Source organism: Phaenicophaeus curvirostris, chromosome Z, assembly GCF_032191515.1.
Source record: "Phaenicophaeus curvirostris isolate KB17595 chromosome Z, BPBGC_Pcur_1.0, whole genome shotgun sequence".
NCBI lineage: Eukaryota > Metazoa > Chordata > Aves > Cuculiformes > Cuculidae > Phaenicophaeus > Phaenicophaeus curvirostris.
Window position 1 is genome coordinate 17494534 of NC_091431.1, and position 21133 is coordinate 17515666.

Consider the following 21133-nt stretch of genomic DNA (forward strand, 5'->3'; position numbering starts at 1 on the left):
ACTGAGAAGGAAATGTCAAAACAGTGAAACAGTGGTGTATAGAGAGCAGTCACTTTGGAGCTCAACCAGCTTTTGTGAAGGCCTGGGCGATTTGTCAAATGGTTGTGGCATAAGTCAAGCCCTGAGGTTGAAAGGTCTTGACCTAAGGAGTGCTGAAATCAGGCAGTATAAGCAAGAGGGCTGCTAGAAGTTTCAGCTGTAGTGGAGATGAACAATGATGGGTGCTGGACACAACAAAACCTCATCTGCATAATTCAGGTAAGGAATTTTATTGAATCTGACAAGTATGTGACAAGCTGAGAAAGAGAAAAGGACATGCTCTTGCTGGGAACCTTTAAAGCTCTTCAGTTAAGGTATGTGGAAATAAATGACAGCTAATCTCTTCACTAAAAAAACTGTAAACAATGCCATTTTACACAGGGCTCACCCGTGACCTTTTCATAGATCAGGCTATCCACTTTCAGGCCAGGCCACAGAACTTCTCACAAACAATATGGTGAATTCAGATTGCGCAAGAAGAGCTTTACTTCTCCCAACAGCTTCATGTAGAGTTGCTAGTCACTTTGGCAGGTATGTTTCAGCAGAAAGACTATGTCTTAAATCTGGCACATAAGCCCTCATTGCAAATGGAAAACTCACGTAGAGACTTTTCACTGGAAGTTTTTTTTGGGGTTAGTTTTTTTTTTTACAGTTTTAGCTTGCATGGGTCATACTGCAACTACAAATTTCAAGCTAAAAGGTCACAAACTGACAAAACAACTTTTCTGCATTGAGACCTGTTGGTACTATTAAAGTGACCAAGGGCTTTAAAATCCTTCATTAATCTTGACATGTTAAGTTTCCCAGAATTGTTTTCAAAATTTATTTAACAACTTGCACCCATTTTAGAGTCTTCTCTTGGTAAACATTTGGTTTTAAGAAGAATGCACAACTGATGCTTTTCAAAGTACAAATAAGATGCTGATCGCTGGCTTTAGAGGATAAAATATTTGTATGCAACTTTAATTCAGAGAATCGTAGAATCACTAGGTTGGAAAGGACCCACTGGATCATTGAGTCCAACCATTCCCATCAATCACTAAATTCACTAATCATAAAGCACTAATTCATAAAGCACTAATTCATAAAGCACTAATTCATAAGCACTAAGACAAGTATGGCTTAATATGTGTACAAAATTCAGAAACAACAATTAAAAATCAAGTCTACCTTCTATGTGATGTTTAAATTAATCAAAAAAAAAAACCAAAAAACAATATTGCAGGAAAGTAAGAGTTTCCCTTTTGTGAATATCTGTATTCTTAGGAGTTGTTTCTTAACACTGAATTCCCCACAAAAAAAATGCCACTTGATATCTATATAAAGAAGGTTTCTTGCCAGACCTCTAAGCCTGACAAGAAAACAATTTGTTGTACAGGCGGCAGAATGATTGGTGAGAAAGCTCAAAATCTAAAGGAACACAGAGTAACCATGAATTGCAAGAGCAGAAAATTCAACTATAAAACTCTTCAAATAAATACAAAAACAAAGATTAGGCAGACTTTGTTGAGCATGAGTCACAAAATCCCCAAGCACTTTCCTGGATTACTGGCACAGATATTTCTGCAGCATACAGCACACATGCATGTTTTTACCAATCTATGGATCATTCTACCTAATGGGAAGTGGTTAAGAGTCCTGGCTGGATCAATTCTGGATCTTGGTGTTATAAGCAGTCCAATGCATAATTCACAAGGCTTAATGAATATTCCAATTCATGACAGCCAACTGGCTCTGTAGGTCACACCTCCCAGTCTCATATAAATAAAGAATGAGATACTGGAAAGTGTACCAGCTGAACCCTACTGAATGCCAAAAACATGCATATTAATGAGGCACGATAAAAGATATACTTGACTCTCAGGAAGTGCCTGTATTGTTTTCCAGCTTTTGAGAGGGAGAGAGGAAAAGTTTGCTGTACACCTTTCAATATGCCACACTGTTGAAGCCTCCCTCCAGGGCAGACAGGAAATCACACTGTGGCAGTGACATTTCACATCCAGCCTCATCAGGTCTATGACATCCCCTGTCTTCCCCACCACAACAGTGAAATCCATGCTGGAAATATCCCCACCCTCTGCTCCTATGTTCTTCTGCAAGTCCCCATTTGGTAACTAAGGAGAGGAAGTGCTTCAGCAGTGCTGTTCTTTTATGTGTTCTGTTTAGACCTTGGAACAGGATGAATGGTAGCTTAGATGAATGCATTTGTGCCATTTTTCTTGGCCCCAGACGATGTTTCCTCACTACCATGACATCTGAACAGAAGGAGAAAACATCTCCCTTTTGTGGCAACCTAATTTAATTTGTACCTTCCACCTAGGGGTAAATATGTTTGTCTGTCTTTCTGAGTTCTCTTTGCCCACTTTCTTTTCTCACGGGAAACCCTGCTGAGTCGAAAGCAGGATATTGCTTAGTGCTCTAACTTTATTTTAAAGTAATTTAATTTTAAGCATACTCGCACCCACCCTAAAATGAAGCAACTGTAGGAGCTCTGCTGGGACAGCTTTAATGACTTTTGCATGTCTCTCATGTCAGAGACATCAAGGGCTTGTTCTTAGGGAGGTATTTGTCTTTTAAAATAAATGCTTTAAAACAGGACCTCACTTTTGCAGTATCCTGAGCACAAGATGTGTTTCTTTATTTTCAAATATCCTATGGCTTTGCACATTGACCTACCACCTCTAAAAACCAGCATTATGAACCACTGACCTTTGCTCTTTGTTGATCTGGTGTTATATGTGATTTGACCTTGTTTTGTCTGAAAACTTTGTAAAAGGATTTAAAATAAACAATAAATGCATTTCTTTAAGAAAAATGGTGGTGAAATACGACTCAGATGACTCAGAATTTACATCCTTGTAGTCTGGTTTATGCATGACTTATTTAAATTCACAAATATATTAAGTTGAGGGCATTATTTAATCCAGTACTGAAAAGATTCTGTAATAAAAAAATTAATAACAGGTAAATATGGAGAAAAGAAAGCTGAAATCCAAATTGAAAGATTATTTAACACAACATATATTCACACAACTTCTTTTATTTAAGCCTTGTTATCTCATACTAAAGTGTTACTGACACATGCAAGAATCTACATTGCAAGCAAATTTTTGGAATTTCTTCCTATTTTAAAAAAATCCATTTCAGCATCAGGTAAATATTTTGTCATCCTGTCAGATAAGAAAAGAAAAAACAAGCAACACTTAAAATGGTAAAGTGTATTTCTCATATATGTGGTAATAAATATTCCAGGTACTGTTTTTACCTGTGCTCCCAGTTATTGGTCATTTGCATAATATTGTATCAATATTTTTTTCACATAAATTTGCACTCTGTGTTCTGATCAGAAATGTGCATTTCTGTCACATTCAAAAAAGAAAATGTATAACACTGGAATCGATAACGTACTTCTCTAATATCTGCAGTAATAAATATCACAGAAACTGTGATTTTACCTGCAGTTGCCAGTTACTTATTATTAAAATATTTTATCAATGCTTTTTTACAATAATTTGTACTTTGGTTCTGGTCAGAAATGTGCATTTTTCATCAGCAAATCACACAGACTTACAGGGAAACAAGTCTTGGAATTAGTCACAACATTTGGAAAGATTAATCATGACAATATTGCTGTTTTGCTCGGAAAACTTCCCTCCATTCTGCTTCTATTGCCTCAGTGGTTTGTTTTTATAAACAAGCTGCATTTGTTAGGAAAAGGAAGCAGCTCTCTTATTCAAACTTATGGTTTTGGAGTCTAAACATGCAATACCGTGACAAACAAATAACAGCCATCGTGTGCGCTGGAGCAACGGGAGAAAGTGCAACTACCTCTCCTGCAACTGCTCTGCTCAGTGTATAAAATATACAAGATACAAAATGGACAAAACAACTTCCTTTGCCCTTGCAGAGGTCTTTTCAAACGGAACCCCGCTTTGCTGTGTGTTGTGTGATTTTATATAAGCTTTGAGGATAAAGGAGGAATTTTCTGGTGCAAGACAGCACACCTTTGCGTCCCTGAGCAGAGGTGAACCAGAGATGAAAAGTGGCTGGTCAACTGGCTCCTTTGACAAACCACCACACTGGATCCTGCCCTTGTGCCTTGCTCCAGCATTGCTCTCACTGATATCTGGAGCTCAGAAGCTTTGCTTGGACAAGTGTGGGTGTCAGATCTGCGTTAACAAATACATGGAAGCCATGACAATCCATGATGGGGCCGGCTGTCCTGTGTATCATGTTAGAAAGACCAGAACTGAGGTGCAAAGTGAGGGAGAATGGTGATAAAAAAGAGGGAATCTGAAGTACTTCACCTACTGGCCTCTTAAGTTCACAGTGCTTTGAGCAAACTGCTTTGAGGTCAGGAGCTTTCACTTTAAACTCCAAAGTTGGCTTTCAAGACCTGGCATGTGACTAGGGTGGAAAACCTTGTTAATGAAATCCCTTAAATATTTGCTTTGTTGCACAGTAAATTTGTGTCTTTAAGGGTTATAAAGCGGTCACAAAATGCCTGGTGTTAAGAAGATAGTTATCTTTAGGGCTGTAAAAACGTATTTCCAGCCTTATTACTGAACTGTGTAAATCAAGGCCATCCATCCCTCCATTAGAACCCAAGCTCCTAAGGCCTCTATGGACAAAGGACTTGGTTGTTTATGCAGCAACAACATCTGCTTACACTCAGCCTCATTGTCACAGAGCTGTTGGTTAAAAGCACAGGATCTCCTTTCTCTCCATTTCATGCTGTATTATGTTTCATGCGGGAATATCTAGTCTCTGAGGCTTGACCACTGCTTTTATCTGCTGGACTTTAAAGAATTAGCTACTTGTAGTGAGAAACTGATCATCACCTCCCCAGCAGTCTGGAGGGCGCATTTTGCCGGACATTTGAAAAATTTCTTTTTGTCTCCAGACACCTTTCTGCAAAGTATTAGCTTTCCTTTGCTGCTCTGAAGCTAAAGCTTCTGTGTAAACACCTCTCCAGTTCAGTTTAAGATAAAATACGGTGTTAGGATCTGAATTCCACAAATACTATTTTTGCACAACAAGACTATTAATTACACTCAATCCACAAAACACTGACTCACTTTCCAGGCTGTTTGATTGATATTGTTATAAAAAAACCTGTTTCTGAGCTTTTCTTGCTGACACAACATGGGTTTCTTTAGACTCTCATCAGTCTAACGCAGTCAGAAGAGAGAACATAATTTTGCAGTTAATTTTATTTTGAAGAGAAAGCTCCTGAAGAAAATAAACTGCCTTACAAATTATTAAGGTTTCATATTGCTACTCTTCCCTGCCTACTCCTCAGCATGCACTTGAAGATAGAAAATGCATAATGTATAAATTTAAATAGTCGTACGGCAAATGTCCCTGTCCCTAATCTGCAAGGAATCAGATATTATAGTTGAATCAGATATTGCTTGTGCAGCTTTGAAGTCCATGTCCAGAACAAACCCTAGACATATTTACTACTTATGTAAGAAAACCATGACGCAGCAGAAATGGCTGTTTTTCCTTGAGATGGTATCTTCACTGTATCGTACCAATTATCTTTCCTGCAGCACAACAGTGCATGTTTTAATAACATGATTGCTGAAACCAAAGTCCCATACCTGTGTCATGCATGAAAATTTTAACAGAACTTCCAGAAAAAAAAGGTGTAAATGTAAATCTTACTTATCCTGAGCTGAATGCATACTCCCATGGCCTAAAATTCAAAGAATCATAGAATCATGGAATGATTTGGGTCAGGAGGGACATTAAAGATCATCCAATTTCAATCCCCCGCCAGGGGCAGGGACATCTTTCAAGAGAAATGTGAATTCAGGTGCAAAGGAGACTTGTAACAGAGAGGTCTAGGCAAAATATAGGTAAAACAGAATGGCAGCTCAATGAGCACAACCTAGAAGGTATCTTGAGGAAAAAATACCCCAAACCAACCACCTTCAAAATGGGAGCTGTGCATGACATACAAGGATTTCTGGTCCAAATACTGGTGAGTCCAGTCTCCAACTATTACTACCACTTATATCATTCAATGTCTTCATAAACGTAAATACATACTGCTTAAATTAATTATCCATTTTCATGCATTTTCTCCCAACTTGCTTTTTTGCTATGGAAGCTTGCTGCTTTGATAGTTAGAAAATTCTACTTTCTACTGTAAAAATTCTTATGCACAGTGGAAATAAATGTGTTTCTCTTCTAGCATTTTGGCTTAAGCAGTTCTTCTCTCCCTCTGCTATTTACATATGTAGTTATTTATAAGGAACAACCCTAGCCCTGCTTAGCTTCCACTTTGCAAAGATGTACAGGCCACTAAACTGGTCTGTTCCTCAGTCTTCCTTCCCTTCCTGTATATTTCCCTGACTTACTTAATCCTCCTTTCCTACAGTTTGGTTTTCTCTTTTTCAGAGATACACAACTAACATACCTCAGAGTGCTCTTCATACCAATGTCCTGAATGGAAATATTATTATTCCTCTTTCCTAGCAGATTTTATAGCACACTTGCATTTTTCAGAGTTACATCAGTGAAGTGGTTTTCTTCTTTGGCTACTTCCAGCTCTCAGCCTCTTCTCTATATCGACAAATTACTGTTATTTATATGCCTAGACTTGCACTTTGTACTACTAAATTTCATCGAGTTTCTACTAAATTAGTGCAGAAATCCACAAATATTATGCCATCAAGCGAAAGGAAACACCTGGCTGTTTGGTAGATCACATACCAATTCCAAGTGGATTGTACACGTGCCACATGTTGATAATTTTGTCCTAGTATATCACCTTGCTGGTCACAATCCCTCATTCCTGTGTCCTTTTACCTTATCTTATATCCTTGATTACTTAATTCTCTTTTCCTGCAGAATCAGACAAACAAGGATGCTAACACAGTTCCTTTTTTAGTTCTATTTCTTGTATGTCTGCAGCACCAGCTTCCAAGAACCTTCCTTGAAGAAAGATTGGTTTCACCTGTTTCACAATCTACACCAGCAGGATATATGTTGAAAATTTAAGAATTTTAAGCATTTAAGGACTTAATAACATACAGATATAATGTTCAATCCAGATACGTGAAGCAAATCAGCTGTCTCCCTTCTGAGGACAAGTCCTCCCAGTACAAAATTTTGCAAACCCTCCTTTTTAATACTTTCTTGCAGAAACTAGTGAAGCACTATCACAGCATTTTGTCATCACTGTTGTTAGGACATATAGAAACAAATGCTAAGAAACACCTGTTTGTGTTCATCAGCAATAACTTCTATATAAATTAAAAACCCAAGATGGCAAGATGGTACAATGTAAAGGCATTCAAGAGGAATTTTTTTTTTTTAATTCTGCCTTACTTTGCATACAGAGGATTTGTACTTGCTTAACAGAACAGTCAGACTTAGGCATTTCAAGAGAGAGATAGATCAGTGAACCAGTAGAGTTGACAAAGCGGGTACATTGTCTTCACACAGGGCATGTATAATTCAGTACTTGTCCCCCCGAAAAAGGAAATTGTGAGGCTTTGCATCATTAATCTGCTTGTGTACATTGGGATAAATGTGTGGTGTTGTGCCTTCAGTGGCTAGGAACAGAGTGTGGGGAGGCAAGATCAAAGCAAGAAGCAAAGGATCAGATTCAGAGAAGGGATAAAGCATGACAGTGCTTCTTCTGCAGGATGTAAAGAATTATTTACACGTGCTAATTTCTTCACCTGGACAGAGAGCAGATCTGGATTTATCAGAAACATTCCTTCAAAATAGGATCTCTGTCCTGAATTAGATATAGTGTTTGTTTTCCTGAATTCAAATCCAATGTCTTCTCACCTAGTAGCTTATCGGTCCTAAGGATGTTTTCATACAGCTAGCCTCCATTTGTGGCTTCCATTGAAAAGAGGTGTTCTATTACTTTCTTTCTTTCTTACATTTTTTTTTCGCCCTGATCCCTTAATACCCATGTTTTAATGTACAGGAAAAAGCAAAAATTTAAGATGGAGCAGATTATATTATTGAAACTTGCTCCTCACTATTGTAACACAAACTGCCAAACATTTCTCTGTGTTTTTCCCACTGGAGCCATGCCACTCGTGGTATTGGGTAGATGATGGCAGTGAAAAGCTATCTCCTACAAGTAAAAGGACAGTGTAGTTCAGCGATTTTTGCTCATGGATTAGTGCCGATGACATAATTGCCATCACCAGAGCTCCATGGGACCTCTATATGGCATTAACCTCAAGTTGTAGCCTTGTTTCAGGGATGTTCAAGGCTGAATGTACATTCCTTTTTGGTCAGGGCTGCCAGATACAGGAGTAGTCTGAGTTGCCTCTGGCAGACAGTTTTGAGAACATTACAAACACATGCTTCTGACTGTGGCTGGAAATAGGCAAGGATATATTTTCCTGCCATTTGCATGAGCAGGCTCTGGAAATCTTTCTTCTAAATATCAAGAGAAAGAATTGGCTCAAACTGATGATTTGTCGCCCTAGTTTAACTAGTAACCCCCTGAAATGAAAAGCCCCCAAGAATATATCGCATGCCATGATCATGTTGAGACCAGCACAGAACAGTCTCCGCACTCTGTCTTCTCCTTCATGCCACTTAAAGTACACTATCTGAAGTTTTGTTGTGTGGTTTAATGGAGGATGCAAAGCTTATTGGTATTTGTAGACACAGTTTAGTCCAGGTGGCTTTGGTCTTTTTAGCTATGCGTTACCCTTACCCCTTGTTAATTGTGGTATGTACGTTCCATAAGTTTTTACCTTGCTTACTCAGGAGTAGGAGTTTGCGTTTGGTCATGGACTCAATCCTGGGAGACCCATGAGAGATCCCAGCAGACAGATATGGTTATTTGGAGTTTTTCAGTGACTCGGCTGCTGGATGAGGGAAAGGCTGTGGATGTGGTCTTCCTGGACTTCAGCAAAGCCTTTGACACAGTTTCTCACAAGCACACACTCTCCTGGGTGGAAAACTGGTTGGATGGCCGGGCCCAGAGAGTGGTGGTAAATGGTGTGAAATCCAGCTGGAGGCCAGTGACAAGTGGGGTTCCCCAGGGCTCAGTGCTGGGTCCAGCCCTGTTCAATGTCTTCATCAATGATCTGGATGAAGGCATCGAGTGCACCCTGAGCAAGTTTGCAGATGACACTAAGCTGGGTGGAAGTGTCGATCTGCTGGAGGGTCGGGAGGCTCTGCAAAGGGATCTGAACAGGCTGGACCGCTGGGCTGAGTCCAATGGCATGAGGTTTAACAAGGCCAAATGCCGGGTCCTGCACTTGGGGCACAACAACCCTGTGCAGTGCTACAGACTAGGAGAAGTCTGTCTAGAAAGCTGCCTGGAGGAGAGGGACCTGGGGGTGTTGGTTGACAACCGACTGAATATGAGCCAGCAGTGTGCCCAGGTGGCCAAGAAGGCCAAGGGCATCTTGGCTTGTATCAGAAACGGTGTGACCAGCAGGTCCAGGGAGGTTATCCTCCTTCTGTACTCGGCACTGGTGAGACCGCTCCTCGAATCCTGTGTTCAGTTCTGGGCCCCTCACCACAAGAAGGATGTTGAGGCTCTGGAGAGAGTCCAGAGAAGAGCAACAAAGCTGGTGAAAGGGCTGGAGAACAGGCCTTATGAGGAGCGGCTGAGAGAGCTGGGGGTGTTTAGCCTGGAGAAGAGGAGGCTGAGGGGAGACCTCATTGCTCTCTGTAACTATGTGAAAGGAGGTTGTAGAGAGGAGGTTGCTGGCCTCTTCTCCCAAGTGACAGGGGACAGGACAAGAGGGAATGGCCTCAAGCTCCGCCAGGGGAGGTTTAGGCTAGACGTTAGGAAAAAATTCTTTACAGAAAGGGTCATTGGGCACTGGAACAGGCTGCCCAGGGAGGTGGTTGATTCACCTTCCCTGGAGGTGTTTAAGGCACGGGTGGATGAGGTGCTGAGGGATATGGTTTAGTGTTTGATGGGAACGGCTGGACTCGATGATCCGGTGGGTCTCTTCCAACTTGGTTATTCTGTGATTCTGTGATTCTGTATTATCATGAGTGGTCTTCCACAGATGTTCTCAGAAATTGTTGGTCTTATCAACTGCATCATCGGTGTAATGAACAGTTTAATGTTTGCAATATCAGGGGGAATGTGAAAGCTAAAAAGTAATTAAGATTAAGGCATTTAGGAAGATAGCAAAAACTCTTTGAAACAGCATTACATTTCATTGTGTGTAGTTTATGTTGGTATGAAAGAAAATGAAATTTGTGACATTTTATGACAAAAAAAAAGATAAATATTACTACAGATGATATTAACCACACTCATGTCCACTGGTCCATAAGAGGAGGAACACATCTCCAATACATTAGGATTTGTACACTAGAATTAACTGAATTCACAAAACCCACCCCAAATAACCTCCCCTCCTCTCCTATCCATGATGTTTTGTAGCAGTTTCATGTCACCAAGTTCTGTGTGGATCCCTGCAACCAGCAAGAACCAAGTACAACCTTACAGAAAATAGATGCAAAAGTGAGAGTGAGGTGACATAAAGCATTGCCAAGATTACCTTCCAAAAATATTTCTTATCTACAGGCAGCCTGCATGCACAGAACTCCTTCCTCTGATACCTTTCTCACCTTTTTGTCTCAGCTTATGTGATATAAGAATTATTCATAGTCCACTGGGCATAACTTTGTTGCTTATTACAGTTCTTGGTAACATGCTCTTCTCTCACCTGATACATCAGCAGACGTGCTATCCCCATTCCCATGCCATGCCCATCTGCAATATTTCGCTAGCAGCAAAAAAAAAGCAGAAGAATGCCTGTCGGGCTCTTCTCTGGACCCTTTGAACAAAGCAATCCCAGACCCAGAAAAGTTAAAGCAAATTTCCTGAGGCTGTTGGGTGATTACTTGCAATCAAGAGGAGATTTTTGGGGTATGGATATGAGCCCAGTATCAGATGTAGAAGGAGCCAGAAGGCTTCACATAGGTATCATTCTACATAGATATAAACAGATGCTAAAAATGTTTCTTGTTATTTAACTAAAATCAATAAATTCTGGTTTGGAATTGTATAGGGGCTTTGACTATGGCCCAGGACATTTTCTGTTTATTCACATACAGGGAGAGGCAGACACTTTATTACATTGAAAGTGAGGTGATAGCATCTGTGTCACTAGAGTAGTGATTTCACTGAAACAAAAAAAGATAAGCTTTTCAATGATAAACTGTGTCTGCTAGTACTATATTATTCTTTCTCTTGATAATACAAACTAATATGCACGTAAAGCATAAGCCAGCAAGAACTGCTTCCCTGCACCAAAAAAGATACCACACTATGCCCAATTCAGAATAGAGTGCCTCAGTCTGGCCTTCAAATCATGAAAGTCAATTATGGCACTTTTCAATCTACACCTTTCAGACACTGATAGAATTTTAATAGCCCTGTCTGAACTTCCACAGGGTATGCGACTGGACTTCCAGAATTTGCTCCCAAAAATTCATGCACTTTGTGGCTCTAAGTGAGCTCTCAGCATGGGATTTGCAGCCATGAACACTAAAATTAAAGTCACTCCATGTACTCCACCTCATGATCTTCCATCATGATCTTCCATCTTGATCTTCCATCAAGATTTGGAAGAACCTGCTCCGGGGCCATGGTCTTGATTTTAGGGCCTATGTATGCATCATTGTGTGTTGTGCCTTAAATACTGCAAGTTTTAAATATGACATACTTCTATCTTTGCTCATGGAAGTGTTTATGTTTATACGCATATACACTTTCATTAAAAACAGACATTCCTCTTGATCTTCGTGCTTGCAAAAAATATGCTTAGAAACAGTGACTGTTTCGGGAGCAAGCCATCATAAAAATCTCTCATCTATTCCAGTATTGACATGCAGATATTCATATCCGTTCTGAATTGTATGACAGCATTGTTTGTTTGTGCAAGGCAAATATCGTATATAGCACAAATCACCATGAAATTACTGAGTAGTTACTTGATCATTTAATTATTGTGCAGTTACATAATAACTCCATGACTATTGAAGCCCTTCAGATTGCATTAATTATACTCAGAGTAATTATTCCCATCCGCTGACATGGATATATGTCATACAGTTTGCTAGACAAGATAAATTTTTCAGAAACTCATGACTGAAGAGAGAGTTTTAAAAATGGGTTAGCCAACAACAATCTTAATAATATAATTTGGCAGCATAAATTTATTTCACCTAACATTACATAACATAATCATACTACCCAACAGAAAAGAATATGAGTTGAACTTTAGAGTTGATAATATCTAAGGATAATATGATATAAATATATATATATTTATAATGCATTTTGTATATATATACACACACATGTATGTACATATATACGTGTGGATGTATATATGTATATAAATAGATATGTATATATATATGTGTGTGTGTGTGTACACAGACACAAATAACAGTTAAACTAAATCTCAATTATATTCCAGAATAAGTTGCTCTTCTAGTCTCCAGTGATGCTGTCCTGAAGGTCTGGCTTCAAACAGCAGTTTCAGGCATTTGTGGTTCCTGCAGGTGTGCCTGTAGCTGAACTGGGGATCTCTGCTTGCTCTGCAGTCAGGTGCAGCCTCTGGCTGCTTGTCAGTCACATCTGCCCCTAATCCCATGGTGCTGAACAGCATCACTCTGTGTGCAGATGGGATTCATGGGAACAGCTGCACAAGATTATCTGTCCACTCACAGAGCAGGTAGCTATGGAGAGGGTGATACTAAGGAGAGGAGAAAAATCAGAGTTTTTTCCCAGTTTTCCCTAACAAAGCCTGAAGGCATCCCTTCCTATACAATGTGGATGCAAGACACCTCTTTTAAAATCCATATATGTGCTCAGACTTGCTTTCACCTAGCAGAATATGTATGTTTATATTTGTATCTATGTATCTGTCTGTCTGTCTGTCTATGTAGGGAAAGTTATGGTTCACTAGACTTGGAAGGACTAGATTAATTTCAAGCTCCACAGGGATGTTCTTGGCTGATGCAGGGAAAGTCAAATGACATTTTTGTGATGTTGCTCAGCTATGGGATCATTTCATCTTTTTAGATTTTGATTTCTTGAGGCAGAGACAGCTTCTTCTGTGTGCGTCAGGACTCAGCAGAACAGGGTTCTGATCTTGACTCTAGTTGTTGAATGGAATCATGAGCTAATAAAATCAAGGATGCAGCTGAGAGCTGGTATACCTAGGGCATGAAATAGCCTCTGAAAATCACAACTGACTCCATTAACACTTCCAGTACCTGAAGGGGCCCTGCAAGAGAGCTGGGGAGGGACTTTGTGAGAAGGTTTGCAGTGATAAAACTAGGAGCAATGTCTATAAACTGGACAGGGCCAGATTTAGACGAGACAAAAGGAAGAATTTCCTCACTATGAGAGTGGTGAGGATCTGGCCCAGGTTCCCTGGGGAAGCTGTGGCTGCCTCATCCCTGGAGGTGTTCATCCTTGGAGGCTGGGTGGGGCCTTGGGCAGCCTGATCTAGTGTGATGTGTCCCTGCCCATGGCAGGGGGCTGGAACTGGGTGATCTTTAAGGTCCCTTCCAACTCAAACTATTCTATGATTCTGTGATTCTGTGATTACACTGGTTTGATAGTTACTTCTGTGTTTTACAGAAGTTAGGTGGGGCATACCTCTTTCTCCTTACTTTGTTTTGATGAGGCCAAAGTCTATCATGACAGACTGAGCAGAACGCTGCTGCACCTGAAAAGTACGAACAGACTAATCATAACAAAATTACTGTTTTCTTGCCTTGGAAACCAGAAATAAGAACATTAAAATGATGTAGCCTGTGACTGCACAGGCATTTTGTACCACTGTTAACACTGCTAACAATGTTTTGTAACATGGCTTCTCTTACAATATATGGAACGACCACATTTGCAAAGGGGCAAAATGGGACTTGTGATATAGTTATCCAAACAGATAATAGAAAAACATGTGCAAGTAGTAAAATCTGCAAGAAAGGAATGAGCAGGCAGCCAAGATGTCTGCTAAAATCAAAATGATCCTGCAAAATGAGGAGGTCCTCCTGAGAGGACGATGATTCTCCCCCTCTACTCTGCTCTCTTGAGAACCTCACCTGGAGCCTTACATTCAGTTTTTGGAGCCATCAGCGCAGGTGAATCTGTTGGAGTGAGTCCAGAGGAGGCCACAAAGATGATCTGAGGGCTGGAGCATCTCCCATTGAGGGCAGGTTGAGAGAGTTGGTGTTCTTCAGCCTGGAGAAGAGAAGGCTCTGGGGAGACCTTAGAGCAGGTTCCAGTACTGAAAGGGGCTCCAGGAAAGCTGGAGAGGGGCTCTTGATCAGTAAGCACAGGGACAGGATGAGGGGCAATGGCTTTAAATTGGAAGGGAGAAGATTTAGATTAGACATTGGGAAGAAATTCTTCATGATGAGGGTGGTGAGGTCCTGGCTCAGGTTGCCCAGGGAAGTTGGGACTGTCCCATCCCTGGAGGTGTTCAAGGCCAGGTTGGAAGGGTCTTTGAGCAACCTGATCCAGTGGGAGGTGTCCCTGCCCATGGCAAGTAGGTGGAACTGGATGGGCTTTAAGATCCCTTCCAATCAAAACCATTCTATGATTCTTGGAAAACAAGTAGGAAGGGTAATTCTACAGAATTATCTGACAAAATAAGAGAAGCTGGAAAACATCCTCATCCTGAAAATAAGGTGTTAAGGGCAAATAAGATGACCCCCTTTTCTTTTTTTTTTGTGGGCAAAGCGAAGGTGAGCACAAAATACCCTCATCAACAATGAATGAGGAAGGATGGGGAAGAATGCAAGCAAGCCTACTTTGGTTCTCTCTTCCTGCATTAAAGAAATGTTGTGACCGGCTGCCTTGGCCTTAGCCGGAAGACCATCAAGACCAATGCTGTGATGTGTAATATTAATGGATATCGATCCAGTAAGGACTTTGAAATTGGACTGATTTAAACAATACCATGATTCCTTAGATGGCATGTAGATCCACGTATGTTCAACTGCAACAGTAACAGTAATTTTAACACATATAATGGCACAAAGGCCTCACACACTAGAGAGAGCAATCTAATGGTTAGTCATGAGGTGGGTTTCTTTCAAAACTACTTTTATACTTTTTACACTTTAGAAATGTATGAGACTTCTAAGCTTGCATCAAAGGAGACTGCTGATCTCAGATGAGTTAGACGACATATCAACTGTGTGTCACAGTCTTCAACATATAATATTTTCTAACATAGACAAGATCTGATATCCTATGTGGCATGCAAAATTTAATTTATGCCACAGAAACCTCCCTACCACTCTGGTTCTGCTTTTATCCTGCTCAGCAGCTGCAATTTAAAAATATTTTATTCTGAAATAGTTCTTAGACTAATTAGCAAATAGTAAATATAATACTAATATCAATGCTAATATTAATAATGAAGAAAAATGTCTAGTTTATTCTCTGTTTTTAAATCCTGGAAGTAAACCGATGTATTAGGGCTATGCTATATGCTCATGCATTTGATTGATTAGGCAAAGTGGACTTGCTGGTTTTGTGATCAAGGAAAGCATGCTATATGTGTTTGGTTTTTCAATGTCTACAATGCACAAGGAGATTGGAAAGAGCTGCATATGCTTTTTCCCACCCATAGACGAGAACCAAGGGCAACTTTGAACTTAGTTAATGGAAGGAGGTTGACTAACTCCGTCTCTGTTCCAGTAAACTGAGGTAGCAGCTACCTCTCCACTTTCCTTTAATAATGTGAATTTTGCTAAAATGATCCTTGTGACATAGGTAATGTTGTTTCTATTTAAATGACCATCATAAGTATTCAGAGTGCATGTCAGTTTGAGCTAAACAAAATGGTTTCCACATGGCAATTGGAGGGCAAGCTAGCATCCTTTGATTTCCTTGGATCTCTCTGCTGGTCTCCAGCTTCCCATGGCTCACATCAAAACCCACTCTAGGCTGTGCTGCCACACTGGAGATGGGCTCTCCACAACAGCTTCCCAGCAGCTACTTTCTCTTCTGCACAGGTTGGCTGCACCCAGACATGTCAATGCCCATAGGTTTGTGGACAGGATTGCTTTTTAATGAAAAACAGCAATTAAAAAAAAAATCACAAATTTAGATCTGGAGCTTGTTTTTAAGCCTAAAATGTCTAATTAACTGCTTCCTGAAGTCAGGCTCAGGGAGTCCTAAAATCAATGTTTTTTCAGCTGTAATACGATCACAAACTATGTGCCTTGAGAAATATTCATTAGTGATATTTTGAGAAAAGGGAGGAATGATAAACTAACCAGAATATCTATGTCCATTTAAAGCAGCCCATTCTCTAAGAGAGCCGTACTGAACTCTTTACTTACCACAGATTCAGCTTTTAAGTATTGTGCTAAAATGCCTGACTGAATGAAAGGAGACACTTTTTAGGGAGGGTACACAAAAAATAAAGGTCAGTATCTGCAAGAACAGGGGTAAGGAATTTTTTTTGGAGTTGTTGGTGCATTACATCCTTATGTTTTGTCTATGAATTGCCTTCATGATTATGCCTGCCACTGTCATTTAGGATGTTTACTGATGTTTTACCATGACTTTTGTCAAGAAGCAGTGTCCTGGAACGGAAAACTCAATAGGTCTTTCCCATAAAGTCAAAGAAACCAAACCAATCAACCTGGAAAGTTGTTCTCTGTCTCTCATTACCAGCTTCTCTTTGAATCAAAGCATTGAGAATTGATATCAAGTACAGAGCTAACAGCTTTATTGAACGTCTCCACAGCTTAGGCATCTATGCGGTCTTGAATAAGCTGCCAAAGTGCTGTGCCAGCATGATTTGGGCTCCTTTTAAAATTTACAACTGTTTTTTTTCCCAAGGGCAATCTTCTCAGCTACTCCACAGTCTAAAAGTCATGCACCTGGACGGCAACTCTTCAGGCTCTCAGCTAGAGTGTTTTGTTCTGCTTTGCCAAGAGCTTTTCATGACTTTTCCTCCTGCCCTCATCACTGATAGGTACCATTAAAAGAAAGCTTCAAGTTGTCATGAGACACAAAACAGAATAAACAGACTGCCCTTTCACCTAGCAGTTTGTAAACAGAGATTAAGTTAACAGTGTGTGTTGTCTACACCTATAAACATCCTCTCAGGACATAGGTGACTTGAAATACACCTTGTACTTACCACAAGGGAAAACTCAGTCTTTCATATGTCTGTGTTTTTGATGGATGTTCCTTTGACTAACATTTCACTTTTAAGAAATAATCATTGGTAAAAACTAATTTAATTTGTAGCTATCATGCTTTGGAAACAGCTTGACAGTTCTGAGGATGATAATGATAGTAAAAGATAAAATGAATTTATGGTTAATGAAACCTAGAAACTTTAAAATACCATTTACATAGAAAATGTATTCTTCATAAGTTCATTTTTTAAAGGCAGGCAGCAAAACCACAATTTTTTTTTCATTGTATTAAACTTATCTTGTGTTTTTTTGTAACAGTTGAGAAAACAGGAAATCACTGGCAAGCAATTCATTACACTTTGGCAAAAGCTGTCAGCCTCTGCTTAAGAGATTCGAAAATAAGTCACATAGAGAGATGTAAAATATCATTGATTTTAAGAAGCAGAGCTCCATCAAAGGTCAAAATAATTGGTACGTTTATATTGGGAAATTTAGACAGTATCTTGATAGCACAGTGACTGCAAGTTCACTTTTTGCATCCATGTGCAAGGCAAAAAAGCCTCTGTTTTGTGTGGTGACTACAAGGAGGGCCAAGGCTGACACCTTATGTGTTAATATTGCAAATATTGCATAGGGAAGAATGCAAAATCTATTTCATAACCATGTACCAATGAAGCCATCAGCCCTTCTCTGATTTGGGACTTATTGAGTTGTGTAGCTTTATAGATACAAAAGATTTTCATACAACTCCTGTTGCTGATACTGCTTTTAAGGACATGAAAAATGATCAGATTTCTTAAAAAAACCCCCACCAAACACAGATTCACTTCAGAAATCAAGAAGTAAATGTTGCTGATTTCTTGGCAGCACTGTGGGTACAGTACTGCCAAACCACTTACTGTACAGAGTGAGGCTGAACCAAGAGGCATAAAGAAGAACTAACAGTGCTAGTCACATGCAGCAATTAGCTATGGTAACAGAATTGTTTTTAAACCAGGATTTGGACTTCATTTAAATAAAACTCGCCTCAAATTTACATGTTACAAAGCACTCTGCCTCGAATGAAAGTACTTAGTGTGCTGAGTCTCTGTGATTAGATTTTAATTTCAGGCAACCCGGCAGGGCTGGATTTGGGGGTAAAAAATGCTCATTGCTTGTAGGAAACATATTAATTCTTCAGATAAATAAAGATTCACCCTTCCCACCCCCGCCAGAGAATTATTCAACAATTTTTTAGAAAGTATATTGTTAAATAGTTCTCTTCAGTCTTAAGCAGAAAACCAATATACCTTGATTAAGAAGTGATTAATATTACTTGGAGAGAAGCTAAGCTGTCATATAATAGTCTAGAGGATCCTCAAAAAGTCAGAAAGCTATTACAACACAGCATGAGCTACTCTCTGATCTTCTAAATACCTGGACTGTATTTGCTTCTACAATTTCTGTCTTATCTAGCCTTCTATATGTTCACCTGTAAGTTTATATTAAAGCCACAATCAGTAGTATGGCTTTTAACACTGAGGATTTCATACTGTACAGAAATTAACCACCTCAAGTACAAGCATTTGCACTTTAAAATCCTTCCTGCCAATGCAGCACATTTTCAAGATAGGAAAGTCCAGACAGAAATACCAATGCAAACATGTAGATATTAAAGCACAGAAATACAGACATATACATGTGCATACCTCATTTTAAAATGCAAATTTTACTACTTAGTAGAAGCTATTAATAAGAGGAAGAACAACAACAGCAATGACAGTAACAATTAACTATATTGGAGTAGTGTGACGACTGAGGGCTTTCAGACATGTTTACACCAGGTGTGGTATGAATATCTTTAATATCCAGTGCAGAGTATCCTTACAAAACAGATGTTTATGCAGCTACAAAGTTCCCTCTGGAGAAACATGTAATAATTTAATTCAGATACTACAGCCTGGTGAAACCACTGCAAATGCTACAAGCAGGCAAGCCTTGGCTGGCAATGGTCTCTGTGCAAGATGCTTGGCCTCTGCATATGGTGTAGACCCAAAAAGGAAAAGGCAGATGAAGAAGCTCCCTATGCCTTAGGGCAGGCAGTGGGTCAGCAGCTGAATTAGCAGGAGACCCCCTTCTCCTGGCTCCCAGGTTTATCTGCTTGACTGTGCTGCTCTTGATAGCAAAGGGAATTAATTGGCAAATTCAGCTGGTGCACAGATCACACTAATGTGCTGTGACTTCACCAGCAGCGGTGCTGACTGCAGGCTCTGGGATGCATCACATGTGCTACGCTCAGACTGTACCCAGTTCTTGAGCAAAAGCAGAGGAGCTGGGGGTGGTGCTGTAAAGGCTGTGGCCTCACTGCGGGAGCCAAGGAAAGACCCCATTCCCACTTCTGGAGAACAAAGGGCGATGTAGGACCTGTATTCTGTAGCCCCCTCACCATGTTGGTTTTGATGCTGGGATCAGGATGTGCATCCTGGGGCTGATGACTTGTTTGTCATACTAGCTGCTTGCCACCCGATGGGTTTTGTTCTGATTTATGTAAAAGCAATTAGCAGGAGCAAACTCCTTGTAGCCCAATTGCTGCTAAAAAACATCCTTTCATGGAGCTGCTGCAGTCCTTCAGTGAGATGCAAGCTCCGAGCTGGCCAAATGAAGTACAGGCTCTTCTGCTGAATCTGCCTGAAACATTTTTCTTGTATCCCAGCTGTTACAGCACCCAGTCGAAGGAGCTGTGAGATGAGGAACATATGCCTGTAACACTTCATTTCAACAGGCTCACTTAGTGTCTCTTACTTTGATCTTTCTCTGTATACTTCCTGTAACTGGAGTTAGTTACAGGCTGAAACAAAGCCCAGAGTTACCAAAGAGGGCTTCTTTTCCTCCTAAATATTCCTTTTGTGCCAGATTCTCTTACTGAGAGTTTCAAATGAACCAGCTGGAGGACAGCATCTCTGCAAAAATACTGCCAGTGTTCAATCTCTTTCTAACTGTCTTTGTAGCCATTGGTGTTGTATCATCATGATAACTCTGAACCAGCTGCAATTTTTCAGACCTGGTGATGCCCTTTAGGTTCCCTTTTAAGCTAGAAACAGCCCAAACTAGATGCAATAAGCAGCTGTGCAGAAGGTCTCTGGCAGAGTAGGGGAGTCAATGCCTGGCTGCCAGAACTTTATCTTTCATCATCCTTCGTAAAACCAAGGAATTATCAGTCTTAAGATTTGGCCTGTGTATTTACTGTTCACATAAGGCTAAATGATTTCCCTAAACATGAGTTCTCAAATGCTGCAGCAATGTTCTCTTTTCACTGTGGATGGGCATAAACACAGTGATCTCTTCCCAGAGAAGCAGTTGAACTGCCATGAACTAGTTTTGTCTATAACAGAGACAAAATATGGCTAAAAATATGCAAGTGAAGATGTAAGCATGCAGGAGGGAGCAGTCTCTGAAAACATTTCATTTCCACAATCATGTATTAATTTATTTTTCCAGCATCACCCTTGTAGCATAACAATCATGAAAATAAAACACCAGCATTGTCCTATAACAAGATTATTTTCTAACAGTGCTGCCTGGGTCTGTATACACAGAATATATTTCACTGTTGTGTCAAGCCTCGTGATTCCAATGATCTTTGTTAAAAGAGAAGCAAGTTTGATATACACATGAGGAACGTGTAGGAACAAAGCTTTGTTAGTATGCTATGGTTTTTAAAAATTAAGGATGTAAATGTTGTGCTGCATAAGCATGAGGTACATTTTAAACATATGCGGAGTAGAAATTCAACCAGAATTCAGCTTTTCTGGATTCTCATTCCTACTCTCATTTTATTACAATATGGAATTGCAGAGGGAGAATCATCATCTTTGGATTTCAAAGCATCTCAGACTTCCTAATATGCATGTCAGATTGCTTGGTTTTTATTATTTTTGTAAGTTGAGGTGACTCCTTAATGTTTTAC